Raw genomic sequence first — 18,919 nt, forward strand, 5'->3', positions numbered from 1 at the left:
TGGATGTCTTTTTATATAAAATAAATGAAACAAGTAGCAAACATTTATGTTATTCCATTGTAGACCTGCTTCATCTATTTATTTGTTTATTTATCAAACAATGTGGACTTGGAACCCTGAATTTGGGATATTTAGAAAATATGTTGGGTTTTTTTTTTTGTTTGTTTCCCTATAAACCGGATACATTTGGTAACATAAGGAGCATTTTAGCAAAAAGCAACTTTCTGACCAGGTTTTAAAAAGCTTACTTTGGTTTATTTTTATGGCTACAATATCTGGGCTGTAAAATCCAGATAATCAGGATTTGTCAGCCCACATAGTGGATCCCCATTTCTCCAAATTTACTTGAGCCCAATTTAAAAGCCCTGAGCTAGCTTTTATTCAGAATGACAGGATTATAACTCTGTCTGAAGAGATATTCTCCTAAAAATGACATGTCTAGAGAACATATAAATGTGAATCTCAGTCACTTTCATTTTAACTTTAACAAACAGCAACTACTCACAGTCAGGTCTTCTGTGGATGGAGCTCCATCTCTCAAATACTCATTTTTTTCCAATAGGCACCTTTGTAATATCATTTAGGCAGTAGTTTTTTTCTAAAAAAAAAAAAAAAGGTGCTGGAACTCACACACTTCATACAACCCGCCTTGCCTACCCTACAAGGTTCCATCCAAAAAAAGGTGCTGGAACTCCATTCTGGGCGTTCTATGAGAAAAAAAAAAGCCCTGCATTTAGGTATCTATTTTTTTCTTCACTGCAAGACTGACCTTGACTGGGTGGCACATGATTCTGGGATGGGAAGGGAAAGTCTGAGATTTTCATAGGTTTGCAGCTATGTGAAGATTCCCGCTTTCTCCTTTATTCAGTAAACAAACAGGTTAGATCAGAGCAAGCTCTAAAGTTCTAGACTTTTCTTAACATGAAAAAGAAATCAAAATATGTCACTAAAGTTGAAATAAAAATGGTCTTCCACATTGCCAGTACAATGGTCCCTCAAATAAACTAGGTTAAGGCTTTAAGTGTAACAACCAGAACCTGGAATTGCATCCAGAAACCATTTGGTACCAACTGAAGGTCATAAAGCATTAGTGTCACATGGGCATGAAGTGGCCTGTCCATTACTGCTTCTGCTGCTGCATTCTGGTTCAGTTATAGTTTCTGAATAGTATACATTGCACATTGCAATAGTCCATTTGTAAGCTCACCAAAGCATAACTGACAATAAGAAGTGCTTTCTGGTCCAGGAAAAGTGTAAGATATAGACTTCCCTTCCAAATAGAAGACTGGAAGCTGGACAAAATGTATCTAACACAGTTGGGTCCAGGGATGGCCCCTGAGGAAGGGGTGCACCACTGTCTTCTTCAAGAGCTGGAATTGCTACACTAAATAATTTTATCTTTACCTCTTTTTATCTAAATTAGATGGCAGCAACGAGTGATATCGGCATCTCTCTCTCTCTCTCTCTCTCTCTCTCTCTCTCTCTCTCTCTCTCTCTCTCTGTGTGTGTGTGTGTGTGTGTTTCTCTCTGTCTCTCTCTCTGTCTCCCTCCCTCCCTCCTTCTCTTAGTGACTATTTAGTGACTTTGTCATTTACTGACCAGAGAAGATGAGCTCATATTAAAGCCGTCCCTTAGTATTAATGGACTGATTACTGTCTCTTTTTTGTAAGACCAGAGTTTATATATGCCAGTGGTTTGCTACATCGTTTTTTAAGGAACATTGTTCTTTGAGCATATAATACTTACAAATTGCCTATACTGGCCCTTGGTTTCGTTGCTTATTCATGGGCTGGTTAAGCCATATAGATTTCCAAGAACCCAATACTTTGTTAAATACTGTAATTGTTCATATGGTTCTCTGCTGTATTGATTCACACTGTTCCTTGTGAATTTCCAGCTGTCTTCGTGATTTGGCATTTGTTGTGAAGAAGCTGTCTTTGTTATTGTAAGCTGAAACAAACCTTTCCTTATGGGAATGCAGGTATTCTTATTTTTTTCTTTATTCCAGTCTTATGCAACAATTTCTTTTTGTTATCTGCCTCTTACATCAATTTGAGAAAGTTTTCTTGTTGACATTTCAACTTGTCTTTTTGCTAGGTTTGTTGACATTCTCTGTACCATTCTGATGATCTCACTTCTTGTTTCAGTGTTCTTTCTTGTTCTTCACACAATGGCACTCATCAAACTTCAGATGCAATAGACAAAATTTCTACCCAGACATGTCCCCCCCTCCCCAATAATAGACAATATTTGAGTATTTGAGAAGTCAAAGACCATAGTTCAGGTGTTTGATTGTCTATAAAATTCCATGATGATGTTACAGGAAGTAATGACATTGTTTTCATCCCATTTATTTATTTGAAATATATTTGAAAGAGTGCAGAGAAGAACAACAAACATGATTAGGGGACTGAAGGCTAAAACATATGAAGAATGGTTGCAGGAATTAATCAAAAGAAGGACTAGAGGTGACATGATAGCAGTGTTCCAATATATCAGGGGTTGCCACAAAGAAGAGGGAGTCAAGCTATTCTCCAAAGTAGCTGAAGGCAGGACAAGAAGCAACAGATGGAAACTAATCAAAGAGAGAAGCAACCTAGAACTAAGGAGAAATTTCCTGATAGTTAGAACAATTAATCAGTGGAATGACTTGCCTCCAGAAGTTGTGGGTGCTCCAACACTGGAGGGTTTTAAGAAATTGGACAAACTTTGTCTGAAATGGTATAGGGTTTCCTGCTTGAGCAGGGGGTTGGACTAGAAGATCTCCAAGGTCCCTTCCAGCTCTATTCTGTTATTCTGTTAATATGCCTGCTATAATCAGAAGGACTCTTGAGAGTTTTCTATAAAATGTATAAAATATCCAGGGTATTCTAAGTCAAACAATAACATAAAACAGTGCAATACAATAAAACATCCGTGGTAAAGAAAATGAAACAAAACAGCAATAAACAAGTCAACACATGTCTTTCTATCAAACTTTGCAGCATGACATTGAACTGATTTCTGTGTTTTAATGACCACTTCAGGCCAGTTTTTAGAGTTGCTGGGAGAATTTGAAATGGTTAGCTTCTTAGTGGTATCCTAGTCTTATTACTTGTGCTAAAAGAAAACCAGTTTGCTTTAGTGATTTAAAGTACCAACTCAGAAATCATAAAATCATTTAGCTTCCTGAATGCTTTTGTTTTTTTTTTTGTTTTTTTTCATAGAAGAGTAAAATGAACAAGGCACATTTAAAAGATGACTAGAAGTGTGATGCCTACTTCTAATACAATGGGGAGTTTTCTAAGCAGAATCTGAAATTATCAGAGTGTAACTTAGAACGCTGTTAAAAGAGGCTATACAGCAGCTCCCTCAGTGAAAACTATTCAGAAAAACATATCCTTGCCTAGCAGAGAATTGGATTTAAAATACAAATGTCACATAAGGTGAAATCATATAATGTCTCTCTGTTTGCCACTAGCATAATTCAGTATAAAAAGGGACAAGAATTTATTTAATATTTTTCCTTAGAGATTGCTTTTAACAATATTAATTGAACTCCTTGCCACAACATTTATGGGACTTGTACCTTGATAATTTTAGTATGTTTGAACATTTCTTTCTATTAGCCCATCATCATCAGTTGAAAACCAGAGATATACTTTTCACAGTCTATATGAACAAAACTATAACATTGTCTGCACAGTGCAAACCAAACCAAACCCCCCAACAAAACAATAATTATAAACCAGCTTAGAACTCAGTATCCAAATATTACCAATAAAATAATCAAAACAATAATACATTTAGAGCAGGGGTTCTCAACCTTGGCAACTTTAAGACTTGTGGACTTCAACTCTCAGAATTCTGGGAGTTGAAGTCCACAAGTCTTAAAGTTGCCAAGGTTGAGAACCCCTGATTTAGAGCAATGCCTGGGATAACACTGACTCACTCTCTCTCTCTCTCTCTCTCTCTCTCTCTCTCTCTCTCTCTCTCTCTCTCTCTCTCTCTCTCTCTCTCTCTCTCTCATCCATTTTTTAAACCTATGACTATCAGCTATATAAGAGTAGGGTGGAATAACCTATTGCTATGCTAACCTATTAGAATTAGGAATCAAAGCAAGGCCTTGCTCAGGAAAATTAACAGGATTGTTGGGAGAAATATTCTAGGGAGTTTCTGGGGGATTCATAGTTGGAGATTCAGATGCTCCATTTCTCTGATGGTGCAATTAGAATCTACAAGAAGAGGAACTTCGATCCATTTGTGAATGATTCATATTCTCAATGTGTAGCACGTCCGCTGTGATGGAATGTAGTCTGGATTCCCAGGGGCTGCACTGCATTGGAGAGGAGCCAGAGACAGAAAAATTTAGATAGTTTGATTGATGTCAGTTTCCAAAAACCAAGGAAGACACACCCAGTTACTTCTAAGCAGTTTCCTTTATTATTCCTAACCCAGAAGCAAAAATCTTGCCAAACTAAAACAAGGTATTTGCATCATGTGCTCCTAGAGAGGAGCTGTCTCGACTTTCTTCCTCCTAACCAAACTATCTGAATTTCACTATCTCTTATTCCTCTGGAATGCAGCTGGGAATCCAGTCTACATTCCACCACATGCATTCCAGGCTATTGTCCATCCCTAGCACCACCTTGAATGTTTAATCTCTGCCCAGAATATTTGCTCTAAAAGTAACAGAAAATAGTTTTTGATAACACACCCATGATAACTGCCCTCATGGGTTATCAGTAATAATTGCAGCTATCCTAGGATTAAAGTAATGAAGTATTTTATTACATTTCTAAAATATCATTGAGAATTGGGTTGTATATGCTACCATGTATAGGTGAACAGCAGAGGATATTTGTGCCTATATGTGAAACATTGAGACAAGATGCTCTTGGTGAGAGATTAGATGAGAAGCTGGTGTGAAGTTAGTAATATGAGAAAAATTGAAGAGCCAGCCAGCCTATATGATACAGAATCAAAATTAAGCTAGCAAAATTCCTCTGAGCTGAGCTGAGATTCTACTTCAGAGAAAATTTGAAGGCATTCTAATATGAATAAATAGGCTTAAGGCAATTAACTTTGTAGCAAGCAGCTACTCTAGCCCAAAACAAAGCCACTGATAATACTTATAGAAATTACATATTAAATACTCATTGAAACAATCTCCTTATTACACTGCTGCAAAGCTGCTACCATCAAACAAGGAAACATTTAAGGGAAGTAAACTATCTCCCAATTACCCTGAGAAAATGTATAAATAATTTGCTGAAATACACAACAGAGATTCTTTCATTGCACTAAAATGTTAATCTCACATTCTAATAATATGGGTGCCAACCTAAATTCTCTAGGGTGGCTTTAACTCACCAAAGTATCAGTGATTTTGAACATGAAATATTTCATTGCTGTGTTTACAATGAAAGTTACTGAGGAGAAGCTATACTATAGAAATATATGGGCTTTCCACTCTCCAAGCATCATGGCAATGATTATCAGCTTGGGATATCAAATTATGGACTGGTAGCTAGTACAATCTTAATAATAATAGAGTTGGCAGGCCATATTAACGGAATAACAGAAAAGACCTGGTGCTTTAGAAAATAGCTTGACTCCCTCTTCTTTGTGGCAACCCCTGAGATATTGGAACACTGCTATCATGTCACCCCCTAGTCATTTTCTTCATTAAATTAGACCAGGGGTGTCAAACTCACCATGTCACATGATGTGTTGTGATGTATCATGATTTTTTTCCCCTTGCCGGAGCTGGGACGAGTGCAGCTTCTCCCTGACGCATCCGGCCCATGGGCTAGCAGTTTGACACCCCTGAACTAGACATACCCAATTCTAGCAACTGTTGGTTATATGTTTTAACCAGCATCCTTGATGATTTAGTGCATCCTGGGAGCACAAACCTAAGTGCTTCCATACAGAATTTATTTAATTGCCATTGCTGTTTGTTCTATATTTGAAAACTGTCCAATGATGATGCAAAAGGAGAGCTCGCCTCAACTCTTACTGGAAAATTACTGGAATACTGCTAGTATTTGAGGGGCTGCCACAAAGAAAAGCACCAGAGGGCAGGAGAAGAAACAATGGATGGAAACTAATCAAGGAGAGAAGCAACCTGGAACTAAGGAGAAACTTCCTAATAGTGAGAACAATTAACTAGTGCAACAGCTTGCTTTCAGAAGTTGTGGGTTCTTCATCACCTGAGGTTTTTATGAACAAACTGGACAGCCACTTGTCTGAAATATTATAGAGTCTTCTGCTTGAGCAGGGTGTTGGACTTCTAGTTGGATTAGAAGACCTCCAAGGTCCCTTCCAGCTCTATTCTGAATTGAAAATTGAAACTTATCAAGAAGTGTGTGTGGTTTGAAAGGAGCAAATGGCTTTTAAGAGGCACTTATTCAATTACATTAATTTTCTCTTTGCTTCAAGTGTTCAGAAATCTCTCATTCTCTCCCCTGCCTCCCAGTGTTATGTATCCAATCAGGTGGGTTAAACTGAAAAACATGACCTTCTTGGCTAACCTCAATTAGAGCACATGGTGTTATAGGACTTTTCTGGGAAAGAAAGAGGATATGTGAGTTGAAACTGGTTTGGCTTCTACAAAATTCCGAACCAAAGGAATCAAGGAAAATTAAGTTCAGGAAGTTATGCAGTCCTGGTCCACATGGCTAGTTTATATTTCTGTGTGATGTACAATCCCAGAGAAGTGGATTAAAATGAGTAAACCATGGATGAGCATGTGGTGTGAACATTGTCTTTGCATGGAAAGAATGAATGTCCTTGTAATTAGTGGACTATTGTGAAAAGTTTTACAGTTAGAGCTTGAAGTCCCTAGTGAAAGAGAGGAAAAGGTACTGTTTCAAAACGAGCCAGGTTTTAATCAGGGCACAGAAAAATAGGATGAGCCCGTGTAGTCTCATAGCCTCTTTCCTCTTGTAACAAGACACAAACATGCCTTGGCAACAACTTTTTTTTTATTTTTTATTTTTGCCTTATTCCCATGACACTGCTGTCCTTTTATTTCCAGCTCATAAATGAGACAACTATAAATCATCCTTAGATGTACTGATGTTTCTCACCCTAAGTTGACAGTGATAGCTGTGAGGTATGTCAAAATATGTTATGCTTTGCCATATATTTCATGGAAGGCTAAGTCAGATGATCAGCAACAGAAGAGATCTGAAAGTGCTTATTATTTTATTTATTTACCCAATTTATATAGCCGCCTATCTCCCCAGAAGTGACTTACTGGTCTTTCAGAGTGAAGTGAGCTGGTCTCCAGTTAACTGCATCCAGTTTTGGTCACCACAATGTAAAAAAAATGTTGAGATTCTAGAAAGAGTACAGAGAAGAGCAATAAAGATGATTAGGGGACTGGAGCTAAAACATATAAGGAACGGTTGCTGGAATTGGGTATGTCTAGTTTAATGAAGAGAAGGATGAGGGGGGACATGATAGCAGTGCTCCAATATCTCAGGGGTTGCCACAAAGAAGAGGGAGTCAAGCTATTTTCCAAAGCACATGAAGGCAGGACGAGAAGCAATGGATGGATACTAATCAAAGAGAGAAGCAACCTAGAACTAAGGAGAAACTTCCTGACAGTTAGAACAATTAACCAGTGGAACAACCTGCCTCCAGAAGCGGTGAATGCGCCAACACTGGAAGTTTTTAAGAAGAAACTGGACAGCCATTTGTCCGAAATGGTATAGGGTTTCCTGCCTGAGCAGGGGATTGGACTAGATGACCTCCAAGGTCCCTTCCAACTTTGTTGTTGTTGTTGTTATTATTCTTATTCTTATTATTAACCTTATCTGTTGCCATTCTGCGGTTTCCTCCGTATAAAATTGGAAATCACAGGAGGTGAAGTGCAATGAAATAACACAAGGGGTGCAATTATGACTCAACATCCTCCCAACCCTTGCCTCCTGAACAGATGAATCCAGAAGACTGTTTTTCTTCCCCCTCTTTCATGAAAAGTTAGTAGAATATTTAGAAAAAATGGCAGGAATACTTTTTTGGACATCTGAATATCTTGTCTCCTGGAGGAATGCTGTTTCATGAGAACAGCATTCATGTTCATAGGAAGGAAGGAAGGGAGAAGGAAAGGGAAAGTTGTACATTTTCTCTTACCCCCAGTGCAAATGCCAAAAGAGTTGCAGTGCCTAAGGATTAGGTGGAGAGAAGACGTGTGCCCGTAGCAGGCCTGTGCAGCTAATTAGATCTGAACAATCATGAATGCATCATTTCCCTAACTTGTCTACCTGGCAAGTTTTGTGTTGGGAGAAAGAAATACACACTTCTTTTTTTTAAAGAAATGTTTTATTGATTTTTTTACAATAAGAATCCTTAGTGCCTAGTGTACCGCGTGTTGTCTTGGTTCATATATTTTGAAAAAAAACCAATAGTAGTTAGTTAACAGTCAATAATAATTAATTTTTGTTATTCCATAATTAGTATATTTCTTTGATCTTCCCTTCTCCCAATAGTATTCTCCTTCTTCAACATTAAATATCATTCCTAACATTTTCAATGCATAAATGGTTAAATATAAACATTTTTTTCATGTTTGTACAAATAATAACATTTATGTATGACATTTTTTCTTATCAACCTGTATTATTTTTCTAAAAATCATCTTATTAGTTCACCATATATCCTATTCTCATAGTTCTTATTTAAGCTTAATTTCTCCTTAATATTCAAACAATTCTTATCAGTCATAATTTGCTCAATATTAATCATCTAAATATCCAGATTTTCCATTAGCTACACCATCCCAATATTTTCATATTTCATGCATTATAACAATACTATACTGCTTATCTATCTTATGACATTTATGTATAACATCTTCTTTGATCAGTTTATATTTCACTTATATTTGTAAAAGTTAATTTGTTAAATCACTATATACCTTATTTTCAAAGTTCTTATTTAAGCTTAATTTACCCTCAGTATTTCAGTCATTCCTTAGTCCTAATTCTCTTCAGCCTAATTTACCTTTAAATTTCAAACTTTTCATTCACATATATCATCCCAATATTTTTACATCTTATATATTATGAAGAATACTATATTGCTTATATCTCTTATCCCTCTTATTGTAGAACCCCTTTATATCCAAAGTTATCTGTTCTTTTAACCGTGTTTGCTTATGTAATACTCCATCTGGTAGGGCCAGTCAAATCTCTTGAATCTGTCTCTGGCCTTCTTCTATTGCCAAGTAGTTTTCCAGGTTGATATATTCCATTTGCAAGGAAGTTCTTGTATTTTTGTAAGTATTGTTGGGAGTAGAGAAGACAGAGTGTGTAGAATATATGCTTTTTGTCTCCCAAACTCTAATGGTTCTCCTGGCAGTTTTATAATCCATTTTGTTAAATCTTCTTTCTTAACCTCAGGTTTATTTTGGTGTTCTGATGAATAAAGTATCTTTTCCATTTTTAATGGAAGTCTTGTAGTTTTTTTCCTATTTGTGTTAAATTATAATTCCCTTCTTTGTAGCTTCACTGATTAAGTCATTTTCTTCTGGTTTATGTTCTGTTATCTGATTTGTTTGTTCATTCTTTACCATCATTTTCTGAATGTTTTTTGATTGTGGGCTTAGATTAGAGATGTGTTCATTTATGTTGTCAAAGTTATTTTTGTTCTCCTTGTGGTTTGAAGTTATTGTCATTTGTATCTTTCCTCCTGGAAAGTATTTGTCTTATCTTGAAATGTTGCTTCTGGGGGTCTTTGATATTCCAGGCTAGGTCCTTCAGGGGTAAGTATTACATGTAGTTTTTTGTCAATTTTTTTAATAAGCATGCATATCCATGTTGTCTCCCCCTTTCAAATAGTCTTTCATCAGTGCCATAGTCTTTATAATTAGCCTTATTGAAGCAGCCAAACTCAGAATCGAAACAGCCCAATTTTGTATAGTTCTTATCTTTATATATAGTTTTTATAATCCACTATATTTCCAATTATCAAGACATCAGTAAAATCAGTATTTTATAACAGTTCTTTTATTCAGGGGTCAGTTGTCAACCAGTCAAAATTGCAGTTCAGTTTATTTTGCCACCTTGAGTCCTTCCTGTAGATTCCCCCCTAAAAGGTTAGCCCAGAGTCAAAGTTTTTCTTTTTGTGTAAGCAATTCTTGAGTTTAGACAACAGTCAGAGTATTTATTTTCCTTCAGATGCTTTTTAATCTTATGGTTGGCCCAGTATGTATTCTTTCTTTGTTCCCACCAACTGTATTCTGAGTTTATTAAAGTTCAAGGGAACAGATTATTCTTTGTTTCTGGGCATCTTGCCAATTTCTGAGTCAGTGTTATTAATTTTCTATGTTCTAGTTCTCCACTACGTATCAGTAGTTGTTTGTTTTTCAGCTTTTTCAGACAAAAATATTATTTATTATTATTTTTATAGTTTCATCAAAACCCTTTAAAGTATAATCTTAGCAGGGTTTTTTTTTGATTTCTAGATTTATCCAGACTGTAGTATTTTAAATTTGATTTCAATATATTTCTTTCCGCCTTAAAGGTTAATTTGCTGCTTACATCTATGGGGCAGTGGAGTTGAGTCCCCTCCCTTCACTTTCGGAGGTTTTCTTATTTCGGGGATCTTTCCCAAGGACTTAGTTACAGAGTAGAGGAGAGAAGATTGATTCTCTCACTAGTTCCAAGCACACTGTTCACCGTTGTTCTGGTTCATGCTCTTGGACTTCAGCTGCAAGTAGTTTGGGCTAGACACTAGTGTATAGCTAGCCTTTCTCCTGTTGGGTTAGAGGGCTTCCCATGGATCAAACGGAACAACCATCATAGTTCCGTGATCATCAGGATGCCCCTCTTTCTTTGTTGCCTCTCCGGGGCGACTTCAGACCCATTTAAGATCCCCTGGCAGGACAAAATCATCCATGGGGTGTGGAGCTCCGCAATCCTATGGCCGTGTGCTACTGCACAAAAACTGGAAGTCCCAAGAAACACACACTTCTATTACAACAACTAAGGATGATTCCAGGCTGCTTGCGAATGGACTGGGGATGAGATGAAGGTGACCATAAGGACATGCCCTGTAAAAAACATTGGTGATGCATTCTTTTGCCATAATTAGAGGGCAATGGGATAAGACTTGTGTCTCATTATTGAGCTGAAGTGTAAGATTGGGGAGTCAATACAATGCAGGATGTTCTACCAATATCTCCATTCTAGGCCTTGGCATGATTGGAGTCTCTTTACTCAATCCTTGCTCTCCCCTATCTTTTTACTAGGAGGATCTATTTTAGGGACCATGACAGTGGTCTACCATGAATGACAGTGTTAGCTTGTGTGCAAAAAATTCTCTACCATATTTACATATTTATACAGTAACTAACCAAGCCAATACACTACATAAAAATGGAAATTTTATCTTTCTAATATACCAAAGGTACTTTTTTTCAAAAGGCAACTGTGACTTGTTTGGTTTTTTTTTTTTTTTGAAAATGTTTCACTTCTCATCCAAAAAGCATCTTGGATTTTAAAGGAAAAAAAATAAGAAAGTCCAGTTGCCTTTTGGAAAAAAGCATCTTTGGGACAACCATGACCTGGATGATTGTGAATTCCTACAGACATTTACCTTTCAACTGCATTTCTCCTTAATTCATGAGTAACTTGATTTAACCCTGTTCCTGCCAAGTTTGCAAATCAAGTTATTAAAATAGTAAAGGAAGGGGACCTGAGTTACGCACTTCTTCTTGAAGAGATCAGGCAATATAATTTGTTGACATAAAAGGTGATAGTGAATTAGAAAGAAATAATTTAACATGGAACACTCTTCCCATCTGATTATGCATATAGTAAAGTATTATAAATTTCGTTCTCAGAAATATATCCAGAGAGAATGTCATAGTGATGGCTGCAAATCTTCCTGCTTCTTTTCCATTTCATGCTTTGTCATTTCATTTCTCTTGAGAAAATGGATTTACCTATTGTATCCAACATTCATCAGGGTTCGTTCCTGTTCTTCTGATGGCATTGTCAATATGTCTGCTCCATAGATCATTTCTTCTTGAATTACAGAAGGATCTGCACGGAGGAGAATTGAAATATCTGATAGGTAGAGAGAAGTTCATGACATCTACTGTAATATAGTACAGTTTTAACAATAATACAAATGGTATTCCCTTTTTTTATAAGCTGGTTTGAATGTCGAGTAGCAAAGAACTAAATTGTTTAGCAATTTTTAGAAAAAATTCTGAAAACTGTTGTGAGGCTACATATTGTAACTTCTTATTTCCTAGCATTTTGCTGAATAAAACATGCTGCTGCTTTATGTCTCATGATAGAATCAAACACTATAGAAGGTACATTAAAGTTGATATAGCATGGTATGTTAATTAAAACCATTGTGGTTTTATAAACCATTGTTTACGACAATACCATGAGCAAACTCAACCACTATGCTATTCAGTAAAGCATGTTCAATAAACAATTTCTGAAGAAGGTGGTATGTTCCTTTGCATAGGATTTGTTTAAAGCAGTGGTTCTCAACCTTTTTAATGCCGTGACCCCCAACCGGTCGTAAGTTGAGGACTACTCAACCGATCGTAAGTCGAGGACTACTCAACTGGTGCAGCACCGTTTGCAGAATGGGACTTTTGGCGGGCTCAGCAGGGCAGAGGCAGCCTGGACAATTCCTATTGGCTTTCAAAAGCCAATAGAATAAAAGGGAGTAGCACAGCTAAGGAAAAGGGGAAAAAATGGCGGACTGCGTTGTTTGGTGACCCCCGTGAAATGATCGTTCGACCCCAAATGGGGTCCCGACCCACAGGTTGGGAACCACTGGTTTAAAGAATATACCATGCCAGGTGGATTATTTACTCTGGATTCCAACTAAATATTGAATATGATGGTGTAAATGGGCACTTCCAGAAGTGGTTTGCCTCCTTCCTAAGCTGAGAGAGAGTGACTGGCCTGAAATCACCCAGCTGGTTTTGTGCCTAAAGTGGGATTAGAAAGCTGACCTTCCTGGAAATGTACATATTAGGGGTAGAATATAAGCAGGCCTGATATCTCTTTAGAATTTGCAATGTAATACATGAGAAATGGTCTTGATCTCCTTATCATGTGGACAGGTACACACGATCAGTTGGATTTGGGAGTATTTGCATTGTAGCAATTTAAATGGTAAGATGTTATTCTGGCCTTGAAAAATGGTATCTCCAGCTTGGATCTATGGGGAATTTGTATATTTTCAGGTTCTATTTTAAGAAATTTCAGTTTTAAATTTCTTAAAAGTTAAGAATCTCAAGTCTCCTAGAACAATAATCAACATTTGCACATATAATTAACTGGATTTTGTAGACATCTATCTGTGATTGAATACAGGTGAACTGTGGTGGGGGGAACATGTGTAAACCCCACTCCAGTGTCCTTTCACGTACAGATGCTTGCAAATATTTTTTCTGAAAAGACTGTAAAAATGTTAATTGAATAAAATGGAAGGATTCTTATAACTGAAATCTCTGTCGCATCAAAAAAAAATATAGAAGAGTAGTTGACTCTTACTTAAAAAGTGGCAATGGGATTGTGTCCTTCACTATTCTTTTAGGGAATGCTAGATAGCCTTGACATTTCTATCTATGGAGATTATTAGTCATCCAGGTCATGGCTGTCCTTTCATTCCTCACCATCTGGTCAGAGCTGAAGAAGCTTCTTGATGAGAAGCAAAACATCTTCAAAGAAAAACAAGAAAGTCCAGTTGCCTCCTGAAAAAGACCTTTGGGACAACCTTGAAATTTCTGTTATCATTAAATCAGAGATAAGTATGGATGTTGAAGCTCATTCACGTCCAACTTTCTGTTTGCATTTTAAGCAAGGGCTTACACAAACTACAAAAAGCAAGGGAGAAGATACGCTTGAAAGGGCCATAATTTGGAGCAAGACAGTATAAACAAACTTGGGTGGGATATCAAGCAAAATAAAAAAGAATTTGCCATTGCCCAAGAAGTTTAAAACAAAAGCATATTTCATATACAGTATGATTTGGAGGCCTGTAGTGTGCTATTCTAGAGTAGCTTAAAAATAAGATAACATTTATTTCACTCCCACCTCATTTCCAGTTTCCCCAGGTTTACAAACTTTAAAACATATCTTTATAAATGCCATAGACCTCATTGAAGGCCACATCAGCATTGTGGTTGCCCTTGGGGGGCTGGATGGGTATGGTCAGGCTTGGGGCAGTCTACTGGCTTGGCATGGATGGGGTGGATGTGGCCTACAGGGTGGATGTGGCCAGCTCAACGTCGCTCACATCAGGGGCACCTGTGAGGGCCTGGGCAGGACTGAGGTGGATCCAAGGGTCTCCAGCAATGGGTTGTGTGACCGGGGCAAGCAGCAGGGTATGGTCCACTGGAGGAGCTTTATCATCCCTTTCAGGACGATGCGGGGGGATTCTTGGATGATGGTGCAGCCTTCCCAGAGCTCTGGGCAGCAGAGGTCAAGCACCCCGAGCCCTGGGGGTGTGAGGCTGGCCCAAGCGAGAAGTGGGGCCGGGTGTGGTGAGATGTGGCCCAAAAAAGCAGAGGTGGATGAAAAAGGAGAGGCCCAGCAAGGCGGGGTGCAGCTGGATGTGATGGGGTGAGGCAAGGAGGGGTGGGGCGGGGCAAGGCAAATGAGCCGCAGCTTGCTGTGCAGTGCCAGCCCCTGCATGCTCACCATTTCCTGTGCATGTGCTGGGGGGCACCCAGCTACATTGGGGTGGGCCAGGGGCCGCTCCCTTGCCATCTCTGGGATAGTCCCATTGGCCAAATATGGGCCCTTAGTGGGCCGGATCCCGCCTGTGGGCCTTGTGTTTGATATGTCTGCTATAAACCATCTGAAGCTATATGGCTGGTACCTTAAGCTACACTGAAGTTGAAGAAAAGCTTTCATTAGGGTCCTTTTTATCAAAAAGAGATAAGATAACCCTTTTTACCTGAATGTGTTACCAGATGAAAATCTGAATGTGTCATCTTTTCTTTACAGAAAGATGAGGCAGTTCATGATATCATATCTGCTGAACAGATTTTCAAGAAAAAAAAATAAGACTGAATTATCTGATTAACTATCTGCCTGCCCTTTCCTCTTTTGATCTTCATGAGCATCATCGGTTTGTAGGAGATCAGAGATAACATAGTATAGCAGGGATCCAATTAATTTGCTTCACAGACAGATGGCTTCTTTCCCAATATCTCACTGTATCCCTACTTCCTTTTATTATGGGGGCATAGCATTATTTGTATTTTTCTACACAAAGTCTAATCAAAGGAGAGAGGAGACCAGACAACACCGTAAACTACAGGAAGAAATGAAGGAAGAACATTGAGTCATGACTGAGAGAAGAGGAAATTTGTGAACAACAGCAAGAGCAGACAGTAGTAGCAGCTGTCTCTCTGTGTTGTCTCCTAAAACATGTGTTTTCTCCTGTCTCATTATGGCTTAATCTTGACTGCAATTCTTCTCACAGAAGTGATGAGAAAGTATTGACAATAAAAGAAAATGACTGGGTTCTTTATGATTTTTTAAAAATACATACATCTTCATTGCTGTGTTTGTGTTACTTTCTATTTTGGGGAGGAGGAGGAAAGGGGAGGAACATTACATCCCCTCCAAATCCAGTGATTTCGAACTTCTACAGATGGCAGCTGCTATGGAAGCAACATAGGAAACCCTGTAATTACAGTTAGATAGGACATTCTATCGGAGCCTTTAAATTAGTTGCAGAGTTCATATTTAATGTTTAGAGCAGTGGTTCTCAACCTTTCTAATGCCGCGACCCCATAATACAGTTCCTCATGTTGTGGTGACCCCCAACCACTTATACATCACCGGGTGCCAGGGGCGTGGCCAAAGAAAAGGGGGAAAATGGTGGACAGCCTTGTTTGGCGACCCCTGTGAAATGGTCGTTCGACCCCAAATGGGGTCCCGACCCACAGGTTGAGAACCACTGGTTTAGAGAATTGGAAAGATGTTTTTATAGTATAGGGCTGCACTTTGCTATAGTTTGCAAATATAAAAGGTCCCAGTGCAGTAAATGCTGGGAGACTAAACATTTAGCATGGCATTGCAAAGGAGCAAAATCAAAAAGAAAGAAAGAAGCAAGTTCTTTTTTACTTACAGGGGAAAGAAAAGGAAGAGTCTGGTGAACCTTGTAAAATAATTTTATAGTTCAACGATCAACTTGTAACCATGGTAAGAGGTTTATTTAGCATACAATAGAGCTGGAAGGGACCTTGGAGGTCTTCTAGTCCAGCCCCCTGCTCAAGCAGGAGAACCTATACCATCTCCGACAGGTGGCTGTCCAGTCTCTTCTTAAAAACCTCCAGTGATGGAGCGCCCATGATTCCTGAAAGCAAGCTGTTCCACTGGTTAATTGTCCTCACTGTTAGGAAGTTTCTCCTTAATTCCAGGTTGCTTCTCTCTTTGGTCACTTTTCAACCATTGTTGGAAATATATAACCACACAAAATTTACCAAAAAGTGAAAATAGGACTGGGCCAAGATGTAAGTGAATTTAGGTCTAAATTCAAAGTCATAAAGTTAGTAAATATCTCAGCTGCATATAATGGAGAAAGAAAAGCCTTGAAGTATTAGTAGTGTTGGTGTTTTGAATTGCCTTGAACAGCTGGCTCTTTGCATAGGCAATGGAGGTGAGGATAAGTGAAGCTCCCTTTGGGTTTGGGGATCTGGTTTTTTTCACTCCCATCCATTTTTTCCTCTTCATTTTTGCCTACCATTGTTTCTGACAATTTTATTTGAAATGGCCCAGAGTTTTGGGGAGCCAGGCAGCGTATACATTAACTAAATAAATGAAATAAAGGGAGAAAGACAAAAAATTCAGATGGGGAAGGAATGGGTAAATTGGAAGCATTCAACATTTTGGGAGCCTACTATTTAGTATTCTAAGAGGAGTTAGATGTATATGTAAGTTAATGGTCAGAATTTATGTTTAGGGCAACTAACTAAAATATTTTAAAAACCAGAGGAACTTCATATAATTTTTGAGAGAAAATTGAGACAGAAAAGGATGGATTCCAATTTTCTGAATGGGCAACATCCATTGTACTAACCATTTGTGTCCATATATATTTCAATTAATCTTTCAAGCTATTTTTCCTTTTATTTTTGTTCTTATTTTTGTACAATGGAAAATAATGTGATTTTGGATATAGGAATTATCTGCTTTCCATTCAAAATTTGATGTTTTTGAATTCAAATCAAAATATTGCAAAATCTCTACTCATTTGTACCCTTTGGTATACAAATTATCACTCTAATTCTCTGATATCTTGAGTGGTTTCTTAAATGCACTTTTCAAGGTAATTGCAATATAACAGATATCAGTATTTATACTTAACACAGTAAATGCCAATATTAGATTCTTGGATTTGGTGATTCAAAGTTGATGATATTAAAAAATAATCAAGCTATAAAAAAAATCAAATGCTAAGGGTCTATTAAATTCAACTGTTTCAGGCAAGTTTCATTTGTTTCCCTCACTAATAATGAGTGGTTTTTTTTGTGTGTTCCAGTGCATTCCTACAAGGTCATGATTCAATATTTTATTAAAATCTTCTCCTGTTATGATTTTATCAAGTGTCAAAAACATTCCTAAAACATAACAGGGGAATCTAAATTAGGTCCATAGAATTTCTGTAATAATGCCCATTTATATCAGCCATAACCTGTTGTACATCAATTGGAAATCCTTTTCAAACCAAATTGGCTACAAATTAGCTTTATTTGCCATAGCTGTGAGGTAAATCTGTCCTCCACAATCTTCATTAATTAAGATTTATCCCTTTCTATTAAATAGGTGTCCTATAAATAATATCAGTCCTTGAATATTTTAAACATGATTATATTTTGTATCTTATATTCTCAGTTATGTGAGGACAAACTAACTTCATCCATTAATTTTATTTTGAGCCAGTTATCAATCTTCTCCCGTGACCAGTTCATTTTATAACCTATACTATTTAACAAACAGCTAGTAACGACATTTCTATGTTTGAAAATTTATCATGTTTTCTAGTATTGTTCATAGACATAGAAGCTCCATAAAAATTCAAATTAGCATTCAAATACCCCATTACATACATACATACATGCATACACACACACACACACACACATGCATAAAATATGTAATGGCATATTTACACACACACATACATATACATACACATGCACCACCTATATGTGTGTGTGTGTGTGTAATTATGTGCAAAAGGAAATACAACAGCAAACCAGGAACATTATTGAAGAGACTAAAAAGGACCCTATAAAAATAAAAGAAAAAGAACAAATTCACAACTTTCCTAAATAGGATAGCACTGTGGTTTCATCTCTCTTCTTATAAATGAAAAAAAAAAATACAGAACTGTTTCAAACTTACTAGTTCAATCCAATATATTGTGTGTAAAAATAGACACAGAGGTTGGCATTATACCCAGATTTGCTATCATGAAATTAATTATAGCAGAAATAAAACAATACAAAAAGGGCAGAAAAAAATGCAAGATTGAACCTTGTGAAATAAGGGTTTTGCAGGACAACCTTGGGTAAATTCAAACTTCTCATTCAACACATTCTACGGAATGAGATATGGTAAAGCATTTTTATATTGAAAAAGAGTAAAAGGAAGGAAGGAAGAAAAAGAAAGAAAGAAAGAAAGAAAGAAAGAAAGAAAGAAAGAAAGAAAGAAAGAAAGAAAGAAAGAAAAAAGAATATAACCTTTTGAAACAAGGCTTGATAGTGGAACTTTAGGCAAACTCAAAATTCAAAGGTAAAATAAAAATCTCTGCATTGCAATGATGATCAAACCTGTGAATCTGATCTTGACGATTAATGCAGAATGTAGCAGGAAAACATACGAAATACTGAAATTATATTGATCTGGCAAGCCTTCTCTTTTCAGAGACATTA

This window comes from Crotalus tigris, unplaced genomic scaffold, assembly GCF_016545835.1.
Source record: "Crotalus tigris isolate CLP2741 ecotype Arizona unplaced genomic scaffold, ASM1654583v1 scf7180000018777.2418813, whole genome shotgun sequence".
Lineage (NCBI taxonomy): Eukaryota > Metazoa > Chordata > Lepidosauria > Squamata > Viperidae > Crotalus > Crotalus tigris.